Below are 23,852 nucleotides of genomic sequence, written 5' to 3' on the forward strand. Positions count from 1 at the left end.
AGTCCTAGTTACCAGCCCAGAGTTTTAAAGGCTGATCAGTAAATGATGAAATCAGAAGAACCAGTTAGGCAAGCAGAGGTTGACAAAGAAGCCATTTGGCTAGGATGAGTTTGTGAGAGAAGAAAGGGGATGAAAGGGAGTAGGAGGAAGGAGGATGGAGAAGGACAGAGGAGTATTTACATTAGTGCTAGGTTTTCCAAACTGGGAAGTTAACAGTGAAGTCACCTAAAGCTACTTTTTCTGTATTATATATGGCAGGAAAAGTATCCATGCTACTCCAGCTTCCATTGACATACACACACAAAAGAAAAGAAAAGGAAAAGAAAGAAAAAGAAAACAAAAACAAAAACAAAAACAAAACAAAACAAAAAACACAGAGTGCTGTTGGGCCCTCTCCATTAAAGACTTTAGAAATGGTTAGTCAGATCCCATTTTTCAGTGGCAAAGTCCAGGTTAGTGATGGACATGCTGTACGTACTATGAACTCAGAACTTTCCAGAACCCAGGGGATCAACAGGAGACACCTGTTGAGTGAGTGTTTGACTTCTTTGATTTTGCTTGAGCTTCATGATTCTCATCTGCTTCTCTTGGCATTCAACTGCTCTGAGTTTTCTAGATGCTTCTTCTACCCTTCTACTATCTGCATTGCCATGTGAGCCCACTCAGAAGAAGGATGCTGATGAGCAGGAAGACACAGCTGGCCACTGCTATCTGATACTTTGTTGTGAGTATGAATGTCTCCATAGTTGTAGCTGCTTTCCTCAGCAGTTGGAAGTCTGTGGTGGTGATGAGACAGGAAGTCTCACTCTTACTCTCAGGAAAAGGATCTCCGCTTCCTTGAGATACTTCACTGACTGGAAACTGATGGTACTCTCTTTCATGTACACATGTGAGTTGGGGCTGAGTCCACTCCTTCTTCCCACAGATCATTTTGCAGATGCTTGTGGTGGGACCTCTCTGTAGAGCCTTGTATCCTTGAATACACTCATAGTGAACTATCTGTCCTACGACAAAATGATAGATTCTCTTGGTATCTTTGTGTTCCCATGGAGGGGGCTCTCCACAGTGACCTGGAAGGTTCTCTTGGTGCACAGACAGTGTTGATTTCTGCATTTCTGTGGTTGGTCACTCTCATCTTTAGGTTTAGGTGCAACTTGCTTTCTTGAGTTGCTATGGAAGTTGCTTGTACATTGACAGCTACTGCTCCAGGAGTTCTCTGAACAAGCCATATAGACCAACACCTTTGTTCATTGGAAACCTCTCTTGCATTCACAGTTGAGGATGGTGCCATTCTTGAAGGCGAGGGCTTTGAATGTGGCATTGTCAACCTCTGGTGGGTTATGCCCACACATCTCCTTCACTGCTGCTCTGTCTTTCCTCATTTTTTAATATCTCTCCACTGTTGGAAATAAATTATTCACAATTGGGAATTAGTTAATCTTTTCCTGTAGTATATGAAAGAATTTATTTCTTTTATGATTTTATCAAACTTTTCCTCAACAATGCTGTCATGTCCACTAACATGCCTCCCAACATGATTAAAAACCTTGAGTCAAATGTGAAAACCAGTGAAGTCAAAGTGCATGATATGTATCTTAGTCATAATGTGAGAAACAGACTTTTCCAGCCTCTCAAACTGACAACAGAAGACATTCACTCATTATTAAAGATGTGTAAACACTTAATATTTAACCTAGTCTATATGATGATGGAATAATTCAGCATGTATGATCATGTAATATAAAGGCACCAAAATTCAAAATTATTGCTCCCCAGACAAAAATAATTAGAAATAGTTGGAAATACATGTAATATGAAAGAAATGATATTACTGTAAATACATATTGCAATAAGAATAATACTGGCCAATTTGAATTTCATATTCTACAATGTTTCCTGGTAAAATTAAATACAGAATCATTTGATGATGAAAATCACCGGGAGCATTATAACTGAGGAAATTTCACTATTAATCCCTTTTGGTTTAGAGAGTTTAATCCTTTCCATTTACCTTTTGTTCTTCCCACAAGTCCTTTATTTATTCTCTCAATTGTAACAGTAAGTCCCATTTATTTCTGTAAAACTTTATTGAAAGAAATTAGATATAGAATTTCAGAAATACTTTAAATTTTGTTTTAATTTAGTTTTCAGTTATTATTTGTTCCACATTTCCATCTGAGACATGTATATATATGAAGTATTCTTTGAAGAATAAATGAAGAGTTTGTGAAATTCATGTATTTCAAAATATTCACCTGATAGTCAAAAACTATGACTGACTCCTCAGTGGGCCAATGTTAGCCCAAGAAAATTTGGCTGTTTTGGACCAAAAACAAACATTTCAAACTCCTGATAACCAATTACCATTTGTAGAATATTTAGTGTAGGCTCTGCATTTTCCCATGAACTTTAGTTCACAAATCTCAGCTCAGCTTTGACAATTACTGTGCTTTACATTATGTAGTTTTGTGTGGGTCTGGTACATGAATTTTCAGCATGTATCAGTATCCTCCACCCTTGAGATGAACTTTAATCCCACAAAGACAGGTTAGAAAGACAGAATACTTCTGGCTACATGTTCAGTAATTATTCTGTCCTGCTCTGAAGATTAGCAGATTGTACAGCACAGAGTCCAAAGGGGAGTAGTTTTGGTGATGGACAAGGTGTGAAACCTCAGATCCCGCACCCACTGCCTTACTATATCCAGAAAAAATACACACTACATCTCTGGTAAGAGTGACACATGTCATTCCCATTTCTGAGGAAGTCTCAATATCGAGTTTCATTCATCCCGAACATCCGAAGATAATGGGGACCTAGTGATCAAACATCTGAGCCTGTGGGAACACTCCCATTCCTGCTACCACATTTCCTGTCAACTAAATGGGGGTTCATATGCCCATCAACTGTCATTAATTCCTATTATTGTGAGCAGCTATGCATGGGAATGTCCTTTTGTCAACTACTTTGAACACAAACATATAGATTATGGTTTGGTGCTCTGATGATCTACATAAAGAACACTACATTTCCCCTTGGGATCTAAGATCCTTTCATCCATGTAATTTGAAGTTTGTTTAGAGAAGTAGGCCTGAATTATTATTGTAGAACAGGCCTCAGCACCAAACAGAGAACCTTTAGCTGACCCTGTAACATGTGCTCTTCTATTGTACCCATATGTACATCTTAACAGGTGGTCAACATTGTGTTTGGGGGGTTTCCAATGGAGTCAGACCCTTAATGTCCATTCCTTAAAGTCCACATTGTACTTGACATTATGAAATCTGTCTGTAGCTGAATGATTTTCTCTGTCTTGCCTGGCCTGTGGTCAGGACAAATCTCTCTAACCTGCCAGTCCCACAGTCACTCAGGCCCAAGTAAGCAGAGAGGCTTTTATTATTTATAACTGCTGTATGGACATTAGTTCAGCCTAACTATTGACTAGCTCTTACACTTAAATTAACCCATAATTCTTATTTATGTTTAGCCATGTGTTCTGGTACCTCTTCTCAGTTCTGCCTTTACATCTTGCTTCCTCTGTGTCTGGCTGGCGACTCCTGAATCAACCTTCCTCTTTTTAGAATTTTCCTTGTCTGTTTATTCTATGTTTCCTGTCTGGCTACTAGCCAATCAGCATTTTATTTATCAGCCAATCAGAGCAACACATTCACAGCATGCAGAGCAACATCTTCCATCATCTGTCCCACAGAGAAGATGCTCCTCATGAATGACCAGGATTTTCAGGTTCAGTTAAACATTGTAACACTGGTAGCACTTCCATCCTCATGGTGTTTTCTCCCTTGTGGTGCATTTACCCACCAACCACCCCACAGCTCCCCAGAATTTTCTTGAGTGTGAACAGCAGGAAATATTAGATAGAAGGATTTATAGTACGGAGCTAAATAGATAGAAAAAAAAGGATAGCCTCGAGAGGGCCTGGAAACATTTTCAATGGTCCCTGACTGTCTCTGCCCCATGTATTTATAGAGACACCAAGGGGATGGAGCAAAAGACCTCCTCCCCCAGCACAGTCAAGTGCATTCCATTTCTGACACCTGTACTCAGGCCCAGGTCCTAAGCATCCTCTATGCAGACCTGCTGGGTAAAGCCACAAGGAACCCAAAAAACAGGCTCCCACATTCCCTTTAGTGTTTTAGAAGAGGTCAGTCAAGGAACCAGTCCTCATTGATAACACTTGCTTTAATATTTTGTTTCTTGCTATTACTTGTCAAGCAAATAATATAACCACTGTGAACCACATGATCATGATTGAACATTTTCCACATATCTAGGGTGTCAGTAAAGTATTGAAGTTGAAATTGTGATATTTACTGATGAGATCAGTTTGAAGAGATATTTTACTGAAAATTGACAATAAATAGTAAAAAAATGAACCTCCATGCTGTGTCTCAGAAATATTTGTTTGTGCTTCCAATTAGTGAAATGGAGAGTGACGAGTTCCATGTTCTCCATACATCCTTCTTAAGTTCTTCACTGTGACAGATTGTGCTTGTGCTTCCTAAAATAAAATACACTGCAGTCCTCATTTAGTATTCAGTCTGTGAAAGCCTAGAATGAACTTGTTAATCTTAATCTTAAGAGTCTATTTATAAATTGGCAGAGTAGATTGTAGTAGGAATCTTTTTTTTTTTTTTTTTTTTTTTGAGCTGAGGATCGAACCCTGGGTCTTGTGCTTGCTAGACAAGCTCCCTACCACTGAGATAAATCCCCAACCCCATTATTATTATTTTGTTTTTTTTTTTTCAGAGACAGGGTTTCTCTGTGTACCTTTACACCTTTCTTGGAACTCACTCTGTAGCCCAGGCTGGCCTCAAACTCACAGAGATCCACCTGCCTCTGCCTCCCAAGTGCTGGGATTAAAGGAGTGTGCCACCACCACCTGGCTTGTAGCATGAATCTTAAAGATACTTATTAATAAAACAAACCTGAGACCAGTTATTGGGGTGAATGTTGGAAGATCAGAGAAACAGAATAAGCCACAGCTTCCTCACCTCATCAGTTCCTCAGCTGGTCTTGTTTCCCCAGACTGCAAGCTTCTGAGTCCTCATCTGAATGGGTCTCATATGAACTACTCCTGGAAGCCTAAAAGCTTAGCCAGCCAAATGCTTAACTAGTTTCTGATCTTCACGACTCATAAATCTTTCTGGTTTCTGCCACCACTCCCTGGGATTAAAGGTGTTAGTCACCATGCCTGGCTATTTCCAATGTGACCTTGAACTCACAGAGATCCACCTGGCTCTGCCTCCCAAGTGCTAGGATTAAAGGCATGTGCTACCACTGCCTAGCCTCTGTGTTTAATATTGTGACTGCCCTGTTTTCTTACCCCAGATAAGTTTATTAGCATGCACAATATTTTATAAGTGAGCTGCAGGACTGCCCAGGCTCGACAGTAGCTGGAGAGAAACTCTCCAGCTACAACACAACTACCACCAAGGCACATAATCCAGGGTTTGGAGTTTGCCTTTCTTAATAACTACCCCATCTCTGACATGTTTAGTGTGGGAAAACACTGAAGCTATGAAACCTTCAATATAGGATCTCCATGACTTGGGACAACAGCAGGATAACGGAAAAGAATGTATGTGGAGGTCCAGTGTTGATGGTGTACCAAATACAGAGTCCTCAAACTTGACCAGCAACTCATTACACAATGAACATTTGCAGGTAAAGCTTTTTGAACAAAAGGATATAATGCATGATACACAGCAGCTCCCAGTTTTACAAAGATGAAGGAAGAGGTAAAGGAGAGATGGGAAAGACAGGGGAATGAAATGTTTCTTTTACTCTCCTTTTTAGTATTGCATTTTTTATTCTTTGTTTAATCTTTTTTAGCTTTCCTTTGGTGAGGACACTGCAAGAGTGAGTGGTAGATACAGGAAGACCTGGAGATGAGTAGGATTGGAGTGCATGATATGGAATTCCCATGGATTCAATAAAAAAGAAATTAAAAAAAAATTCTTCAGGTATCTCATGATGAGTAAAGAAAAGGGATGTATTCCAGTGCACACCAAGACCACAGCCTGAATCCAACTTGATTGTGCATACACTTTTGACAACTTATCAACCCACTGTGTAGGAGAGATTGGACCTGAGTTCATAATGACTGAGGTAGTCACACATCCACTGTGATAGCTTAGCTATGCACATCATTCCTCTATTTACAACTAAACTTCATTCTTGAAGCCTAAAGACAGACTTGGGGTGGAGAGGTTTTTGGCCCTGTTTGTACCTCTGCCTAGTGTGGTCACATTTAATAATTGTCATTTTTGTGTTTTTCATGTTTACTTGTGTGTTTTAGTGGTTTACTGCAGATATGTGGCTGAGCATTCCTTGTTAGTGCAAAACTGTGGGTTTGCCACATAAAACATAATTGGTTTATAATTCATTATTCTATGCATAAAACACAGATTTGTCCTTGATATCAGAGCCTAATACCAACCCTTCTAAAGTCTTATGTGTTCTAGAAAGGACAGGAATAATCTGTTTGTTGAGTAAATTAATTTTGTTTTCATATTATACTTTTTCCTTGTAGATGGTTTTATTCAGTTTTTAATGTCAAGGGGCTGATAACATTTCTTTTGTGAAAGGGAAGTGGCAGACACTCTGGCAAAATGCAGGGTAAGAATGGGCCTGAGGAGTGGCCTGTGTGCAAGCTCTTGACTCTATGTTTCTGTGTTTTACCTTACTTACCTATTGTCCTCTAACTCTCAGAAAAAACCCAGAAAACCCAATGCTTTTATAATATATAATGTTCATGGTACAGTAGTATTAGGATCTGCCTGTAAGGAAACATTTATGCTTCTCACTCAAAAGTTTGGAATATGCCTTTGAGTATAAACATGCCACTTTGTCTTTGTGAAAAAAAATCAGTTCAGATAGATGGTTAAAATAGCCCCCCTTAAAAAAAAAAAACTATTAAATGGGATATTGGGTTGGCTTCCTAACAGTACCCTCCTCTGACTCTTAAGATGTCCTAGCTATGGAGCCTTACCTACTAAACACATGTCATAGAAAGTTTGTAGGTCACATTTAAGTTATTGGTAATGTTTTCCTGTCTAATTATGATACACCAATGAATTATGTAATTATGCTCAGTAAGAATTATTTCTTGTTCCATTATCCACCAGTTTGACTTATTTTTATTTATTTCTCTGCTTCCTTGTTTGTTTTGAGACAAGGTCTCATTATATAGCCCTGGCAATTGTAGAACTCAATATGTAGACTAGACTGTCCTCTAAATCACAGAGATCCACCTGCCTCTGCTTCCCAAGACCTGAAATGGAACTAAGGACATGCAGCAACATGCCTGGCTTATCAGATTTAAAAATAGTATATTTTATTTTAATTATGTATAAATCTGTGTGGCTTTGTATGGGAAAATGCACCAGGTAGGTGAAGTACCCGTGGGGCCCAGAAGAAGGTACCAGAAGATGATGAACTTAGAGTTGGTTCTGCAACAACATGTGGGTCCTCTAAACAAACTCAGTTCCTCTCAATGGCATCCAGTTCTCAGAACCACAGAATCATCTTTCTCCCAAATCAGATTATTTTTCAATACTTAGATTAGGTTGCATATTTTTGTTTGTTGTGTATTACATGGCATTGATTAAAGAAAGAAATGTTGGGTGAGAAATCAGTTACTTTAGTCAACAGAAGAAAGGAAGTGAGTTGGAAACAAAATCCATGAAACTGGGACTATGGCTTCGTAAGAAAGATGAAAAGAAAAAAAAATGAGAAGGGTGAGTTTTCTTTATTGTCATGATTCTGATATCATAGAAAAGGTGATATGGAAAATATTTATGGACTTGCTATCTTCCCTGAGGATTCAAAAGCAAAAAAACAGTATAAACAAGCAACACAGTAAGATGCTCATGAACTGATGGTATTGACAAACTTTCTGTGATTGCAAATGAAAAAGAGATTAGTAGATATTGAGTCTGGTGGAAGATTTGATAAAAATGACACATATCACAGGATTGGACTGAGTTTGTCTTCATTTGGATTCCTCAGCTCTGTCCAGGCTTTAGAATGACAGGTTGTGTGTGTGTGTGTGTGTGTGTGTGTGTGTGTGTGTGTGTGTGTGTCTGTGTGTGTGTGTAAATATTCATTATCTACCACAAAAGTAAAGTATGATTATATTTATTTGTACTGAAATGTGATTTCATTTGTATGTTAATAAATAAAGTTGCCTGGGGGTCAGAGTCAAAGCAGAAGTCCGGTGGTGGTAGCGTACACCTTTAATCCAGATCACATGACAGACAGATCTCTGTGTGTTCAAGGATATAGCCAGCATGGAGAAACACCCCATTAATCTCAATACCAATCATAGAAGACCTGGAGGTCTGTATAGATAGGCAGTGACCAGGAGGTCATGTGGTTGGGTTTACAGCAAATGAGAAGGCAGAACAGAAAGTCAATAAAAAGACAGATACACAGAAAGTAGCTCACATTCAGAGGGGAAGAAAACCAGTAGCAGTGAAGGGTAAAAAAAGGTTTTTTAATATCAGTTCTTAGCTATTGCTCTGAACTCTTGGACTTTTAACTCTGCACTTGGCTCTGTATTTCTTATTTAAAAAGATGGTTACATATAGAGTGAAGTATATAAAAGGCTGTTTCTTGAAAGACTATTAGAAAGTTTATCTACATTTACAATATTTCCCAATGCAAGATACAATTTTGATTTCCACAAATAATAATTTTTAACTGTCAGGAGTTCCACAACATTGTGTCCCTTTGTCTCCAAGATAAAAGAAATGTTCACATTGATGTAGAGGAGAGTAGCTTTCCCCTATATTATGAAGATAAACATTCATACCAATCATAGCTTTGCCACTTCCAAGTATACAAATAGAAATATAAATAGAATTCTTCATTTAAATACATAACTATAATTAACTAAAGACATATTTAGTAAATTAAGATGTGAGTAGGCTCTCTTGCCCTTTTTTGTAAAACATGATGTTTTTCAACAACAGTGTCCATGAAAAGAGCTTCAAAAATGGGAGAAAATAAACACAAACAAAAACATCATTAGAGATATTCAGAGAGGCAACCACCCCTGAGTCCCACCCCTAGGCACCAGCCATCCCAGGAGGACCTGCCCAACTTGGTCCCAGTTTCCGGCCAATTGGCAGGCCCTGCAGGAAGGCTCCCCTTTTCCAAGACTGCAGGCAGACCCTGAAGTCTCCACACCCTGCCCCTATACCCATTTGCCCGAGACCTCAGCCACTTCCTGAGACTCAGAGACCAGCCCCTAGGTCCCATCCATCCAGGAACTCCCATCTGGACCAGAGAGACCCTCTGGTGGGCACTACAACCTCAATGCCTTGCCCCCACACACATCTGCCAGAGACCCCAGCAACTTCCAGAGACTTAGAGACTAGTGTCCAGCATTTCCATCCTGCCATGGAACTCCCATCTGGACAAGAGGAGCTCCCACCTGGACAAGATAAGAAGACCCCAGGGACTTCCTGAGACTTAGAGTCCAATCCCCCAGCTCCTATCCAGACAGCACTCTCATATAGAACAGAGCTCCCATCTGGCCCAAAGCTTCCTGGACCAGAGGGAGGCTCCCTCAATCTGTCAGCTCTGTCTGGACCACATACACTGATAAGACCAAGAATGAATCCACAAGGAGATGGGCAGACATCAAGGCAGAAGTACATACAACAAAATAAAGACCAATACAGCATCACCAGAACCTAGCCCTTCTCCAACAGCTAGACCTGAACATCACAGAATGGAAGAAGCTGAAGAAAACAACCTTATAAGTAACATCATGAAGAGACTAGAGCCTCATATACAAGAAATCAAAAATAAAGTGGAGGAACAGATGAACAAAAAATGGGAAGAATGCTATAAAAAGCTAGAGGAAAGGACAATTAAAGCAGAAGAAAACAATAAGTCCCTGAAAGAAAACCATGAAAAAGCAAGGGAGACAGTCCAAGACCTGAAGAGGGAAATAGAACAAATGAAGAAGACATTAGCAGAAGGAATGCTGGAAATAGAAAATATGAGTAAATGAACAGGAACTTCAGATACAAGTACAACCAACAGAATGCAAGAGATGGAAGAGAGGATCTCTGGTCTTGAAGATACGGTAGAAGAAATACATTCATCAGTCAAAGAAAACACTAAAACCAACAAAGTCATGACCTAAAATGTCCAAGAAATTTGGGACACCATGAAAAGACCAAAACTACAAATAATAGGGATAGAGGAAGGAGAAGAATAACAACTAAAAGGCATAGAAAATATATTTAACAAGATCATAGAAGGAAACTTTCCCAACTTAAAGAAGGAAATGCCTATGAGGATACAAGAAGACTATAGAATGCAAAAAGACTAGACCCCCCCAAAAAAGCACCTCCAGCAAACAAATAAACATACAGAATAAATAAAGAATATTAAAGGCAGCAAAGGAAAAGGCCAAGTGACTTATAAAGGCAAAGCCATCAGAATAACACCCGATTTGTCAATAGAGACTTTGAAAGCCAGAAGTACCTGGACAGATATAATGCAGACACTAAGAGACCAAGGATGCCAGACTAGACTAATATACCCAGAAAAACTTTCAATCATCATAGATAGAGTGAACAAGACCTTTCAAGACAAAACCAGATTTAAACAATACTTATCCACAAACCCAGCCCTACAGAAAGCAGTAGAAGAAAAATACCAACCTAAGGAAATCAGATACATCCATGAAAACACAGGCAATAGATAACAGCACAGCAGTAAACCCCAAAGAAGACAAGTACACACAAACTACCACCAAAAAATAAAAAATAATAAAGGAAGGAACAGTCACTGGTAATTAATATCAATGGAATTAATTCATCTATAAAAAGAGACAGACTAACAGAATGGATATGAAAACAGGACCCATCTTTGGGCTGCATACAAAAAACACACCTCAAATTCAAAGATAGACACCTCCTAAGAAAAAAAGGCTGGAAAAAAGATTTTCCAATCAAATGGTCTTAAGAAGCAAGCTGCTGTAATCATCCTAATATTCCGAAAAATAGACTTCAAGATAAAATCAATCAAAATAGATGATGAAGGACATTATATACTCATCACAGGAAAGATCCACCAAGATGAAGTCTCAATTCTGAACATTTATGCCCCAAACCCAAGGGCACCAACATATGTAAAAGAAACATTACTAAAGCTTAAATCAACTCTAAAACCCCACACGTTAATAGTGGGAGACCTCAACACCCCACTGTACCTCTGGACAGATAGGCCAAATTGAAACTAAACAGAGACATAATGGTCTTAACTGATGTTATGGCTAAAATGGACTTAATATCTACAGAACATTCCAAACAAAGAAAAAAGAATATACCTTTTTCTCAGCACCCCATGGAACCTTCTCTAACATCGACCACATACTTGGCCACAAAGCAAATCTCAACAGATACAAAACAATTGGAATAACCTCCTGTGTTCTATCAGATCACCATTGTTTAAAGTTAGATTTCAACAACAGAAAACACTACAGAAATCCTCATGGCAACTGAATAATGCTCAATCGAATCACCAATGGGTTAAGGAAGAAATAAAGAAATAAATTAAAGACTTCCTAGAGATCAATGAAAATGTATACACTACATACCCAAACTTATAGGACACTATGAAAGCAGTGCTAAGAGGGAAATCCATAGAACTAAATGCCCACATAAAGAACCTGGAGAAATATCATACTAGTGGTTTGACAGCACACCTGAAAGCTCTTGAACAGGAAGAAGTAAAGTCTCCCAGGAGGAACAGATGCCAGGAAATTATCAAATTGAGAGCTGACATCAATGAAATAGAAATAAAGAGAACAATACAAAGGATTAATGAAACAAAGAGTTGGTGCTTTGCAAAGATCAACAAGATAGACAAGCTCTTATCCAAACTAACCAAAAGACAGAGAGAGAGCATCCAAATTAACAAAATCAGAAATGAAAAGGGGAACATAACACCAGACAATAAGGAAATGCAGAGAATCATCATGTCATACTTCAAAAACCTCAACTCCACAAAACTAGAAAATCTAAAAGAAATGGATAATTTTCTGGATAGGCTCCACATACCTAAGTTAGATAAAGGCCAGAAAAACCATTCAAATTGTCCAATAACCCCTAAGGAAATAGAATCAGTCATTAAAAGTCAGCCAACCAAAAAAAGCCCATTACCAGATGGTTTCAGTGCAGAATTCTCCCAGATGTTCAAAGAAGACTTAATACCAATGCTCTTGAAATTGTTCCATATCATAGAAGCAGAAGGAATATTACCAAACTCCTTCTATGAGGCTATAATTATGCTGATTCCTAAACAAAACAAAGATGCAACAAAGAAAGAGAACTACAGACTAATCTCCCTCATGAACATTGATGCAAAAATACTCAATAAAATTCTGGCAAACAGACTCCAAGAACACATCAAAACAATTATCCACCATGATCAAGTAGGCTTCATTCCAGGGATGCAAGGGTGGTTCAACATACGAAAGTCTGTTAATGTAATACACCATGTAAACAAACTCAAAGAAAAAGCCACATGATCATCTCACTAGATACAGAAAAGGCATTTGACAAAATCCAACATCCCTTCATGATAAAGGTCTTGGAGCGATCAGGAATAGAGGGAACATACCTAAACATAATAAAGGCAATCTACAGCAAGCCAACAGCCAACAGCAAATTAAATGAAGAGAAACTCAAAGCAATACCACTAAAATCAGGAACAAGGCGAGGCTGTTTACTCTCACCATACTTAGTCACTATAGTACTTGAAGTTCTAGTCAGAGCAAAAAGATAACATAAGGAGATTAAGGGGATACAAATTGGAAAGGAAGAAGTCAAGCTTTCCCTATTTGTAGATGACATGATAGTATAAATGAGTGACCCCAAAAATTAACCATGAACTGATGCAGCTTATAAACAACTTAAGCAACATAGCAGGATACAAGTTCAACTAAAAAAAAAAAAAAAAACAGTAGCCCTCCTATATACAACAGACAAACAGGCTGAGAAGGAAATCAGAGATACATCACCCTTTACAATAGCCACAAATTGTAGTTAGAGTTTCCCTGTCTGGCCCAGTCAGAACAAATCTCTCTTACCCGCCAGTCCCACAGTCGCTCAGACCCAACCAAGAAAGCACACAGAAACTTACATTGTTTACAAACTGTATGGCTGTGGCAGGCTTCTTGTTATCTATTTTTTCTATCTTAAATTAACCCATTTCTGCTTATCTATACTTTGCCACATGGCTTGTGGCTTACCAGTGTCTTTACATGTTGCTTCTCATGGCGGCAGCTGGCGGTGTCTCTCTCCAGCCTTCTACTTCCCAGAATTCTCTACTCTCTTGTCCCGCCTATACTTCCTGCCTGGCCACTGGCCAATCAGAACTTTATTTACACAGAGCGAAATCCACAGCAACAAATGATATAAAATACCTTTGGGTTACTCTAACTAAGCATGTGAAGGAACTATATGACAAGAACTTTAAGTCCCTGAAAAAGGAAATTAAAGAAGATGTCAGAAAATGGAAAGATCTTCCATGGTCATAGAAAGGCAGCATTAACATAGTAAAAATGGCGATCTTACCAACAGCAATCTACAGATTGAACACAATCCCCATCAAATTACCAACACAATTCTTCACAGATCTGGAAAGAATAATAGTCAACTTCATATGGAAAAACAAAATGCCAGGATAGCCAAAAGAATCCTGTACAATAAAACAACCTCTGGAGGCATCATAATCCCTGACCTCAAGCTCTACTATAGAGCTACAGTAATAAAAATAGCTTGGTACTGGCATAAAAACTGACATGTGGACCAATGGATTAGAATTGAAGACTCTGACATAAACCTGCAAACCTAGGAACATATAATTTTTGACAAAGAAGCCAAAAATTTACGTTGGAAAAAGAAAGCATCTTCAACAAATGGTGCTGACATAACTGGATGTCAATATGTAGAAGGCTGCAAATAGATCCATATCTGTCAACTTGCACAAAACTTAAGTCCAAGTAGATTAAAGACCTCAACATGAATCCAGTTACTCTGAGCCTGATAGAAGAATAAATAGGAAGTAGTCTTGAATCCATTGGCATTGGAGATCCCTTTCTAAATATAACACCAGTAGCACAGACACTGTGAGAAACAATCAATCAATGGGATCTGTTGAAACTGAGAAGCTTTTGTAGAGTGAAGGACATGGATACAGTCTTCAAGACAAAGTGACAGCCTGCAGAATGGGTAAAGGTCTTCACCAACCCCACATCTGACAGAGGGCTGATAACCAGAATATATAAAGAACTTAGGAAATTAGACACCAAAATGCCCAACAATCCAATTAAGAAATGGGCTGTAGAACTAAACAGAATTCTCAACAGAGGAAGTTCAAATGGCTGAAAGACATTTAAGGAATTGCTCAACATCCCTAATTATCCTGGAAATGCAAATCAAAATGACTCTGAGATACCACCTTACACCTGTCAGAATGGCTAAGATCAAAAACACAGAAGACAGCTTATGCTGGAGAGGCTGTGGAGCAAGGGGAACTCTCTTCCACTGTTGGTGGGAATGCAAGCTTGTACAGCCACTTTGGAAATCAATATGGCACTTCCTTAGAAAATTTCGAATCAATCTTCCCCAAGACCCAGCTGTAGTACTCTTGGGCATATACCCAAGGAATGCTCAATCATACCACAAGTACGCATGCTCAGCTCTGTTCATATCAACATTGTGTGTAATAGCCAGAACTTGGAAACAACCTAGATGCTCTTCAACTGAAGAATGGTAAAGAAAATATGGTACATATAGACAATAGAGTACTACTCAGCAGAGTAAAACAATGACATCATGAGGTTTGCAGGCAAATGGATGGATCTACAAAAAATCATCCTGAGTGAGGTGACCCAGACTCAGAAGGACAAACATGGTATGTACTCACTCATAGGAGGATACTAGATGTAAAACAAAGATGACTGGGCTGCTACTCACAACTCCAGAGAGGCTACCTAGAAAACGGGACCCTAGGAAAGACACATGGATCACCCCATGACAGAGAAATGGATGAGATCTACATGAACAACCTGGATGACAGTGGGAATAATGAAGGGCAACTTTGAGGAAAAGAAAGCTAAGGGGAGCAGGAGATCCCAGCTGGATCAAGAACAGAAAGGGAGAATGAGGAATAACAGACCATGATAAATGACGACCACATGAGTACAGGAATAGGCAGAGTGCTGGAGAGGTCCCCAGAAATCCACAATGATACATCCTCTGTAGACTGCTGGCAATGGTGGAGAGAAAGCCTGTCTGACCTAGTCTGTTGATGAGATGGCCAAACACCCTAACTGTCGTCTTGGAACTCTCATCCAATAATTGATGGAAGTGGATGCAGAGATCCTCCACCAGGCCCCAGGTAGAACTCCAGGTATCCCATTGTCAAGAAAGAGGAGGGACTATAAGAGTGTGAATTGTTGAGACCAAGATTGGATAAAGCACAGGGACAAATATCCAAACAAATGGAAGTACATGAATTATGAACCAAAGGCTGTGAAGCCCCCAACTGGATCAGGCCCTCTGGATAAGTGAGACAATTTGAATAGCTTGAATTGTTTGGAAGGCATCCAGGCTGTGGAACCTGGACCTGTCCTTAGTGTATGAGCTGGCTGTTTGGAACCTTGGGCTTACACAGGGGACACTTTGCTCAGCCTGGAAGGAGGGAACTGGACCTGCCTGTACTGTATCCACCAGGTTTAAATGAATCCCCAGGGGAGTCTTGGCCCTGGAGGAGATGGCAATGGAGGGGAGGGGATGGGGGGGATGTGGGGGTGGGTCCGGGAGGAGGGAGGACAGGGGAACCCATGGCTGATGAGTAAAATTAAAACACAAATATAATAATGAATATTATTATAAATAATTAATAAAAAAGAATAGTTACACCAGCTTGATTCTTAAATCCACTTTATTGGAAAGTATTTTCCCAACCTTTTACTCTAAGGTAGTGTCTGTCTTAGAAGTTGAGGTATGTTTCTTGTATGCAGCAAATGTATGGATCTTGCTTTCATATTCATCCTGTTATCCTGTGTCTTTTTATAGGTGAATTGAGACCATTGATACTAATGGATATTAATGAACAGTTATTGTTAATTCCTGTTAATTTTTGGTGGTAGTGTTGTATGTTTCCCTTATTTGTTACTTGTTGGTGTGGGACTGTCTTTTGCCTGTGTTTTCATGGGTGTATCTAACTTACACATGTTAGAGTTTTCCTTCCAGTGCTTTCTGTAGGGTTGGATTTGTGGAGAGACATTGTTTAAATTTGGTTTTATCATGGAGTATTCTGTTTACTCCATCTATATTGATTGTGAATTTTACTGTTGTCATCCATGGTCTCTTAGTGTCTGCATAACATCTCTCTAGGACCTTCTGACTTTTAGATTTTCCATTGAGAAGTCAGGTGTTATTCTGATGGGTCTGCACTTATATGTTACTTGGCCTTTTTCATTTTCAGCTCTTAATATCTTTTCTTTATTCTGTATATTTAGTTGTTTGATTATTATGTCATGAGGGGACTTTTTTTGGATCCAGACTATTTGATGTTCTGTAACCTTCTTGTATCTTTATAGGCATTTCCTTCTTCAGGTTTAGAAAGTTTTCGTCACTGATTTTGTTAAATAATTTTTGTGCCTTTGAGTTGCTAATCTTCTTCTTCTATCCCAAAGAGGAAAATTCATAGCTCTAAATACCCACATAAAAAGTTGGAGAAATCTCACATTACTGAATTAACTCCGCAAATGAAGTCTCTCTCCAAAGAAGAATCAAACTCAACCAGGAGAAACAGACCCCAGGAAATATCAAATTGAAGGCTGAAATCAATAAAATAGAAGCAAAGTAAACGTTACAAAGAATCAATGAAATAAAATGTTGGTTCTTTGAGAAAATCAACAAGATAGACCAGCTCTTATTCAAATTAACCAAAATGCAGAGAGAGAGCATCCAAATTAACAAAATCAGAAATGAAAAGGAAGACATAGCACAGACAATGAAGAAATCAAGAGAATCATCAGGTCATACTTCAATAACCTGTATTCTACAAAATTGGAAAATCTGAAAGAAATGGACAGTTTTCCAGTTAGGAGCCCCATACTATAGTTAAATCAAGACCAGATAAATTTTAAATAGACCAGTAACCTCTAAGTAAATAGAAATGTCATTAAAAGTCTCTCAAGCAAAAAAAAAAAAAAAAAAAAAAAAAGCCCAGGACCAGATGGTTTCAGCACAGAAATTTATCAGATTTACAAAGAAGAGTTAATACCAATACACTTCAAATTGTTCCACACAATAGAAACAGAAGGGACATTACCAAACTGTTTTTATGAGGTTCCAGTTACCCTGATAACCATACCACACAAAGATTCAACAAAGAGAGAGCATTACAGACCAATCTTCCTCCTGAACATTGATGCAAAAATACTCAATAAAATCCTGGCTAACAAAATGCCAGAACACATCAAAAAAATTATCCACCATGACCAAGTAGGCTTCATCCAAGGATGGAAGGATGGTTCAGCAAATGAAATACTATCAATGTAATACAACATATAAACAAACTCAAAGGGGAAAAAAAACACATGATCATCTCACTAGTTGATGAAAAAAGCCTTTGATAAAATCCAACACCCCTTCATGATAAAAGTTCCTGAGAGATCAGGAATACAAGGAAGATACCAAAACATAATAAAGGCAGTTTACATCAAGCCAACAGCCAGCATCAAGTTAAATGGATTGAAACTCAAAGTGATTCCACTAAAATCAGGAACAAGACAAGGCTGTTCACTCTCCCCATACTTATTCACTTGAAGTTCTAGCTATAGCAATAAGACAACAAAAGAAGATCAAGGGAATACAAATTGGAAATGTGGAGTTCAAACTTTCACTATTTCCTGATGATAACATAGTATACATAGGTGACCCCAAAAATTCTACAAGGGAACTCCTTCAGCTGAAAAACTCCTTCAGTAAGGTGGCAACACACAAGATTAACTAAAAAAAATCAGTAGCCCTCATATATACAAATGATAAATGGGTTGAGAAAGAAATCAGAGAACATCACAATTTACGATAGGCACAAATAATATAAAATAACTTGGAGGAAACTCTAATTATGCAAGTGAAAGAAAGACCTGTATGACAAAAACTTTGTCTCTATAGAAGAAGACATCAGAAAATGGAAAGATCTCCCATGCTCATGGATGGGTAGAATTAACATAGACAATCTTACCAAAAGCAATCTACAGATTCAATGCAATCCCCATCAAAATTCCAACACAATTCTTCACAGACTTGGAAAGAACAATACTTAAGTTTATATGAAAAAAATAGGGTATCTAAAAGAATACTGTATAATGAAGCAACTTCTGGAGGTATCATGATCTCTGATCTCAAGCTCTACTATAGAGCTATAGTAATGAAAACAGATTGGCACTAGCATATAAACTGACACATGGACTAATGGAATCAGATTAAAGACCCTGATATTATTCCCCATACCTATGTACATACAATTTTTATCAAAGAAGCTAAAACAGTACCATGGAAAAAAGAAAGCATCTTCAACAAATGGTGGTGGCATAACTGGATGTAAATATGCAGAAGAGTGCAAATAGATGCATATCTATCACCATGGACAAACTCAAGTCCAAGTGGATCAAAGACCTCAACATAAATCCAGTTACACTGAACTTGATAGAAGAGAAAATAGGAAGTAGTCTTGAATGCATTGGCACAGGAGACCACTTCCTAAGTATAACAGCAGTAGCAAAGACACTGAGAACAACAATGAATAAATGGTTCCTCCTGAAACTGAGAAGCTTTTGTAGAGCCAAAGACACGGTCAATAAGAAAATGACAGCCTACAGAATGGGAAAAGATTTTCACCAACCCCACCTCTTACAGAGGGCTGATATCTAAATTATATAAAGAACTCAAAAAGCTAGACTTCAAAATACTGAACAATCTAATAATAAAAAATGGGCTACAGAGTAAACACAGAATTCTCAACAGGGGAATCTCAAATGGCTGAAAAACATTTAAGGAAGTACTCAACATCCTTAGTCATCAGAAAAATGCAAATCAAGACAACTCTAGGATTTCATCTTACAGAATGGCTAAGACCAAAACCACTAAAGACAACTTATGTTGGAGAGGATGTGGAGCAAGGGTAACATTCCTCCACTGTTGGTGGAAATGTAAACTTGTCCAGCCACCCTGGAAATCAGTGTTGGTTTCTCAAAAATTGTGAATAAGTTTTCCTCAAAACCCAGCTATATCACTCTTGAGCATATCCCCAAGGAATGCTCAATCTTACCATAAGGACACATGCTCAACTATGTTCATAGCAGCATTATTCATAATAGCCAGAACCTGGAAACAACCTAGATGCCCCTCAACTGAAGAATGGATAAAGAAAATGTGGCTCATATGCACAATGGAGTACTACTCAGCAGTAAAGAACAATGATATCATGAAATTAGCAGGCAAATGGTTGTAACTAGAAAATATCATTCTGAGTGGGGTAACCCAGATTCAGAAGGACAATTATAGTACGTACTCACTTTTAGGTGGATACTACATATGAGGAAAGGGATGGCCAGACTGCATACTACAGTTCCAGAGAGGCTGGCTAACAGGGAAAGACCCTAGGAGGGACACATGGATGACTCAGCAAAGGAGAAGTAGATGAAATTTATATGAGCATACTGGTTTGTGGATGTTTTAGAGGGCAAGAGGTGGGGGATGAGAACATAGGGAAATGGGAGGGTCAAGTTGGAACAGAGACAGAGTGGGAGGGCAAGGAGGGAGATACCATGATAGATGAGGACATCATGGGAATAGGAAGAGGCTGGGTGCTGGGGAGGCTATCAGGCATCCATAAAGATGACTCCACCTTGGAATGCTGGCAGTGGTCCAGAGGGTGCCTGGTCTTGTCTACTCTGGTGAATGATCTAGTGAATACCCTAAATGTTATTATAGAGCCTTTGTCCAGTGACTTTGGAGGCAGATGCAGTGATTCATGGCCATGCACCAGGAATCCAGGAATCCAATCTATGAGACAGAGGAGGGATTCTGCAGGACCTCTGGATATGGAAGATAGTTGTTAAGCTAGAACTGTTTGGGGGGCACCCAGGCTGGAGAAATGGGTCCCTCCTTGGTGCATGGGTTGGCTTTTGGGAATCCGGTGCCTGTGGTGTGATGCCTTGCGCAGCCTTGGTGCAGTGGAAGGGGGCTTGGACCTGCCTATGTTCAGTGTGCTGGGCTCTGCTGTCTCCCTATAGGAGACCTTGATTTGGGAGATGTGGGGCTGTGGGGTGGCTTGGGAGAGAGGGCTGGTGGGTAGAAGAAGGGAGGAGGTGGGATCTGTGGGTGGTATGTAGAGTGAGTAGAAAATTTCTTAATAAAGAAAAATGAAAAAATAAAAGTTCAGATGTCCTACACACTTGACTTTTAGTTAGGTGTTGGTTGTTGCATATTGAGAAACATTTCACTGTTGCCAAAATCTCCATGTGACTCCATGAAGAGTTGTAACACATACTTTATGAAACTGAGTCTTAGTGGATATTTTAAATAAACCCAAACTAGTGTCTTTTAATGAAGACATACTTGGAGATATTAAAGTCACTTTGTCTTCCTTCCTTCCTTTATCCTTTCCCTCCCTTCCTTCCTTCCTTCCTTCCTTCCTTCCTTCCTTCCTTCCTTCCTTCCTTCCTTCCTTCCTTCCTTCCTTCCAGTGCCTTCAGTTCATTTTCTGGAACTCTAGGCAATTGAGAAATACAGTGTATGTTACATATTGAATATATAAACTAAAAGTGACTTTTTGCAAGAGAAACATTGTTGTGATTCAAACAGAGTAGCTATGTCTTTTGTTTTTTTTGTGTGTGTTTTTTTTTGGCCAGTTTCTGGAATAAATAGATTTTTAAATAAACCAATATAACACCTAGCTGCTTTTAAACCTATCATTATACTCACAGATAAGTGAAGCTCTTATTTGTCATCAAAGTCACTTTTCTTTCTGGCACACAGAGTTCATTTCAGAAAGACAGAGATGATTATAATTGTCAAAATACAGAGATGAATTCCCAGCCCAAGCCAGTGGATATATCTAAATAAAATCCCTGCACTGCAGGCTCAGGGGACAACTAAGAGCTTGAGGAGGGTTGTAAAACTTTTACTTACATTTTAATGTGGCCACTGAAATGTTTAAATGTGTTACCCCAATAAAATTTCTAGTGGATAATGTTGGTCTAGAGGTTGAAGAAAAAGCAGTGAAAAAGTGTAACAATTATAGTCATATGATGCATGATTTCTGCCTGTCGTTGCAAGCAAGACTGCTTTTTATGGCCACACTTACCAAACTTTTTTCTCCTTGTAGATGATTCTGTTTTTACTGTTGCCCAATACTGTAACTAAAAGTGTTCTTTTTTTATATATAAAAGATTTATTTATTTATTATGTATACATTATTCTGTCTGCATGTATCCCTGCCAACCAGAAGAGGGGACGAGATTTCATTTCAGGTGATTGTCAGCCACCACGTGGTTGCTGGGAATTGAACTCAGGACCTTTGGAAGAGCAGACAGTGCTCTTAACCACTGAACCATCTCTCCAGCCCCTAAAAGTGTTCTTTAGCATTAAGAGCAAGGAGATTCTGATGTGTTTTATGGAGTTATATAAAATGCTTACAAGTATTGACTTATAGTGTTGTTGGTCATGAGTTCCATGCTAATGAATCAACACTTCAAGTATACATTAAATCTATATAGTGATATTGTAATGATGACTTTTTACTATATAAATACATACTGTAAGTACATAATGATAAACTGGTATCAGATAATAAATTAAATATACTTCAACATGAATAAATAAAAGGAGTTACATGAAGGTAAATATCTAGAGCAGAAGATAGATTCTAAAGAAGACTGAAACAGAAAACCGCAGATATGCCTATCTGATAGTAATATAGAGTTCTGGGTATTTTATCCAGAAATCTTATAAGTTTACATAAAAATTGTCATTTCTTAGAAAATCAGATATAAGTTGCCTAAAATCATAAAAGAGAAGCATTATGTACATTTTCTTAGTGTAGATTGTCATTGTATTTAAAGTAAAGCTTTTTATTGTATGTCCCTTTATTGTCATATTCTGCTAGTTATGTACAATTTTTCAGATATTAAATCTTTACAGCTTGTTTAATATTGTTATACAGTTCTCATGAGCAGAATTTAAGAAACACTAGCACAAAATCAAAATTTGGCATAGAATGAAGACTAGGAAATTGATTTATTCATCATTCATTTATCAAGTGGAAACTTGGGTTATTAATTTAAGGTACTCTATCTTGATGACAAGCATGAATGATGAACTTGTGTAGAAGTCTACTGAGCTATCACAACATATAAAAAGTTGGCTGCACTTCTGGAAGCCCTCTGAACTTGTGTCTCTTGTATAAAATGGAGATACCATTTAGGTGTTGGATCATAGTGATAGTGAAGCAAAAATTGACAATTTTGTTTAGCAATAAGACCAACTCAAGTTTGCAAACATTAAGTGTCCTTCAATTATTTGTCAAAAAGCGTTATTGCCACATGAAAGGAAATCCATTTGTACTTCATGAATCAGTACAGATGTCCTTACATATTAAGGAAGACAAGGAAGCCTGGCCCTCTGCTGAGTCTAACATTCTCCAAGGGACACTGTTCTTGCTGTTTGACATACTTCAATTTTGTATAGTCATTTATGGATTCCCCATTTCAAATTCTTCACTGTTCAAAAATCAGTACCAGATTTTTTTCTTTTCCATGGTCTTAACATCTCTGAATGCGGCAAAGTAGGAAGTAGGTGTACCTGCAGTGGACACAGCTCATTATGTGGACAGGACTTTGCAGCATGTCACCTGACAGTTGCCAAGTCAAATCCAGGAAAGTGTGTGGGATTTAAGGACATATAGTATCAAGTTCCTTTTGCTGACCACATGCTTCAACTCAGGAGCAATTGTGTCTCACCAAAACTGTGAGGAAGCAGAGTCATATTTCTTCCCCCACTCTCCTTCTGGCTGACTCCATCATATGTGTCTTCAAGTTGCTTAGGCATCTCAAGTAGTCTGTTCCAAACAGATCTGGGGATTTTCCCCCAGAATGCATGATGCTCTAGATATTCTTTTCTTAGCAAATACCAAACCAATTATTGCAATAAGAACTTTGAGTCACTGTTGACACTTACTGCTTTTATTTTCTTAATTATAATCCATCACAAAGTGCAGTAACATTATTACACAAATTTTAAGTGGTCTTGTTAATGGAAAACCCACAGGCAAGTATTGGGGTGAATGCTGGAAGATCAGAAATACAGAACAAGCCTCAGCCAACCTCATCTTGCCAACTCCTCAGCTGATCTTGTTTCCAAAGACTGAAAACCTCTGAGTCCTCATTGGAATGAATTTCAGCTGAACTGCTGCTAAAAAGCCTTTAGTTCTAGTCTTCAGGCCTTATATACAATTCTGCTTCCTGCCATCAATTCCTGTGATTAAAGGCATGTGTCCTGCCCAAGCAAAGACATGAGATCTCAAGTGTGCCAGATATCTGCCTCCCTAGTGATAGGATTAAAGATGTGTGTGGTACCTCTATCTGGACTCTGTGTCTAATCTAAGGGCTGTTCTGTTCTCTGATCTCCATATAAGTTTTATTTGTTGCAGCACAAATGCAATATCACCACATGACACTACTGTCATATTCACCTGCCTCTTCCTCAATCACTGTCCTCCTC

General features: G+C 38.5%; 1 pseudogene; it reads right to left on the minus strand.

Annotated features, from left to right (window-relative positions):
• Positions 1-384: 384 nt before the first annotated feature.
• On the minus strand, positions 385-2,059 carry LOC118580709 (annotated as a pseudogene).
• Positions 2,060-23,852: the final 21,793 nt, after the last annotated feature.

This window comes from Onychomys torridus, chromosome 3 (assembly GCF_903995425.1).
Source record: "Onychomys torridus chromosome 3, mOncTor1.1, whole genome shotgun sequence".
In the NCBI taxonomy this organism is placed as follows: domain Eukaryota; kingdom Metazoa; phylum Chordata; class Mammalia; order Rodentia; family Cricetidae; genus Onychomys; species Onychomys torridus.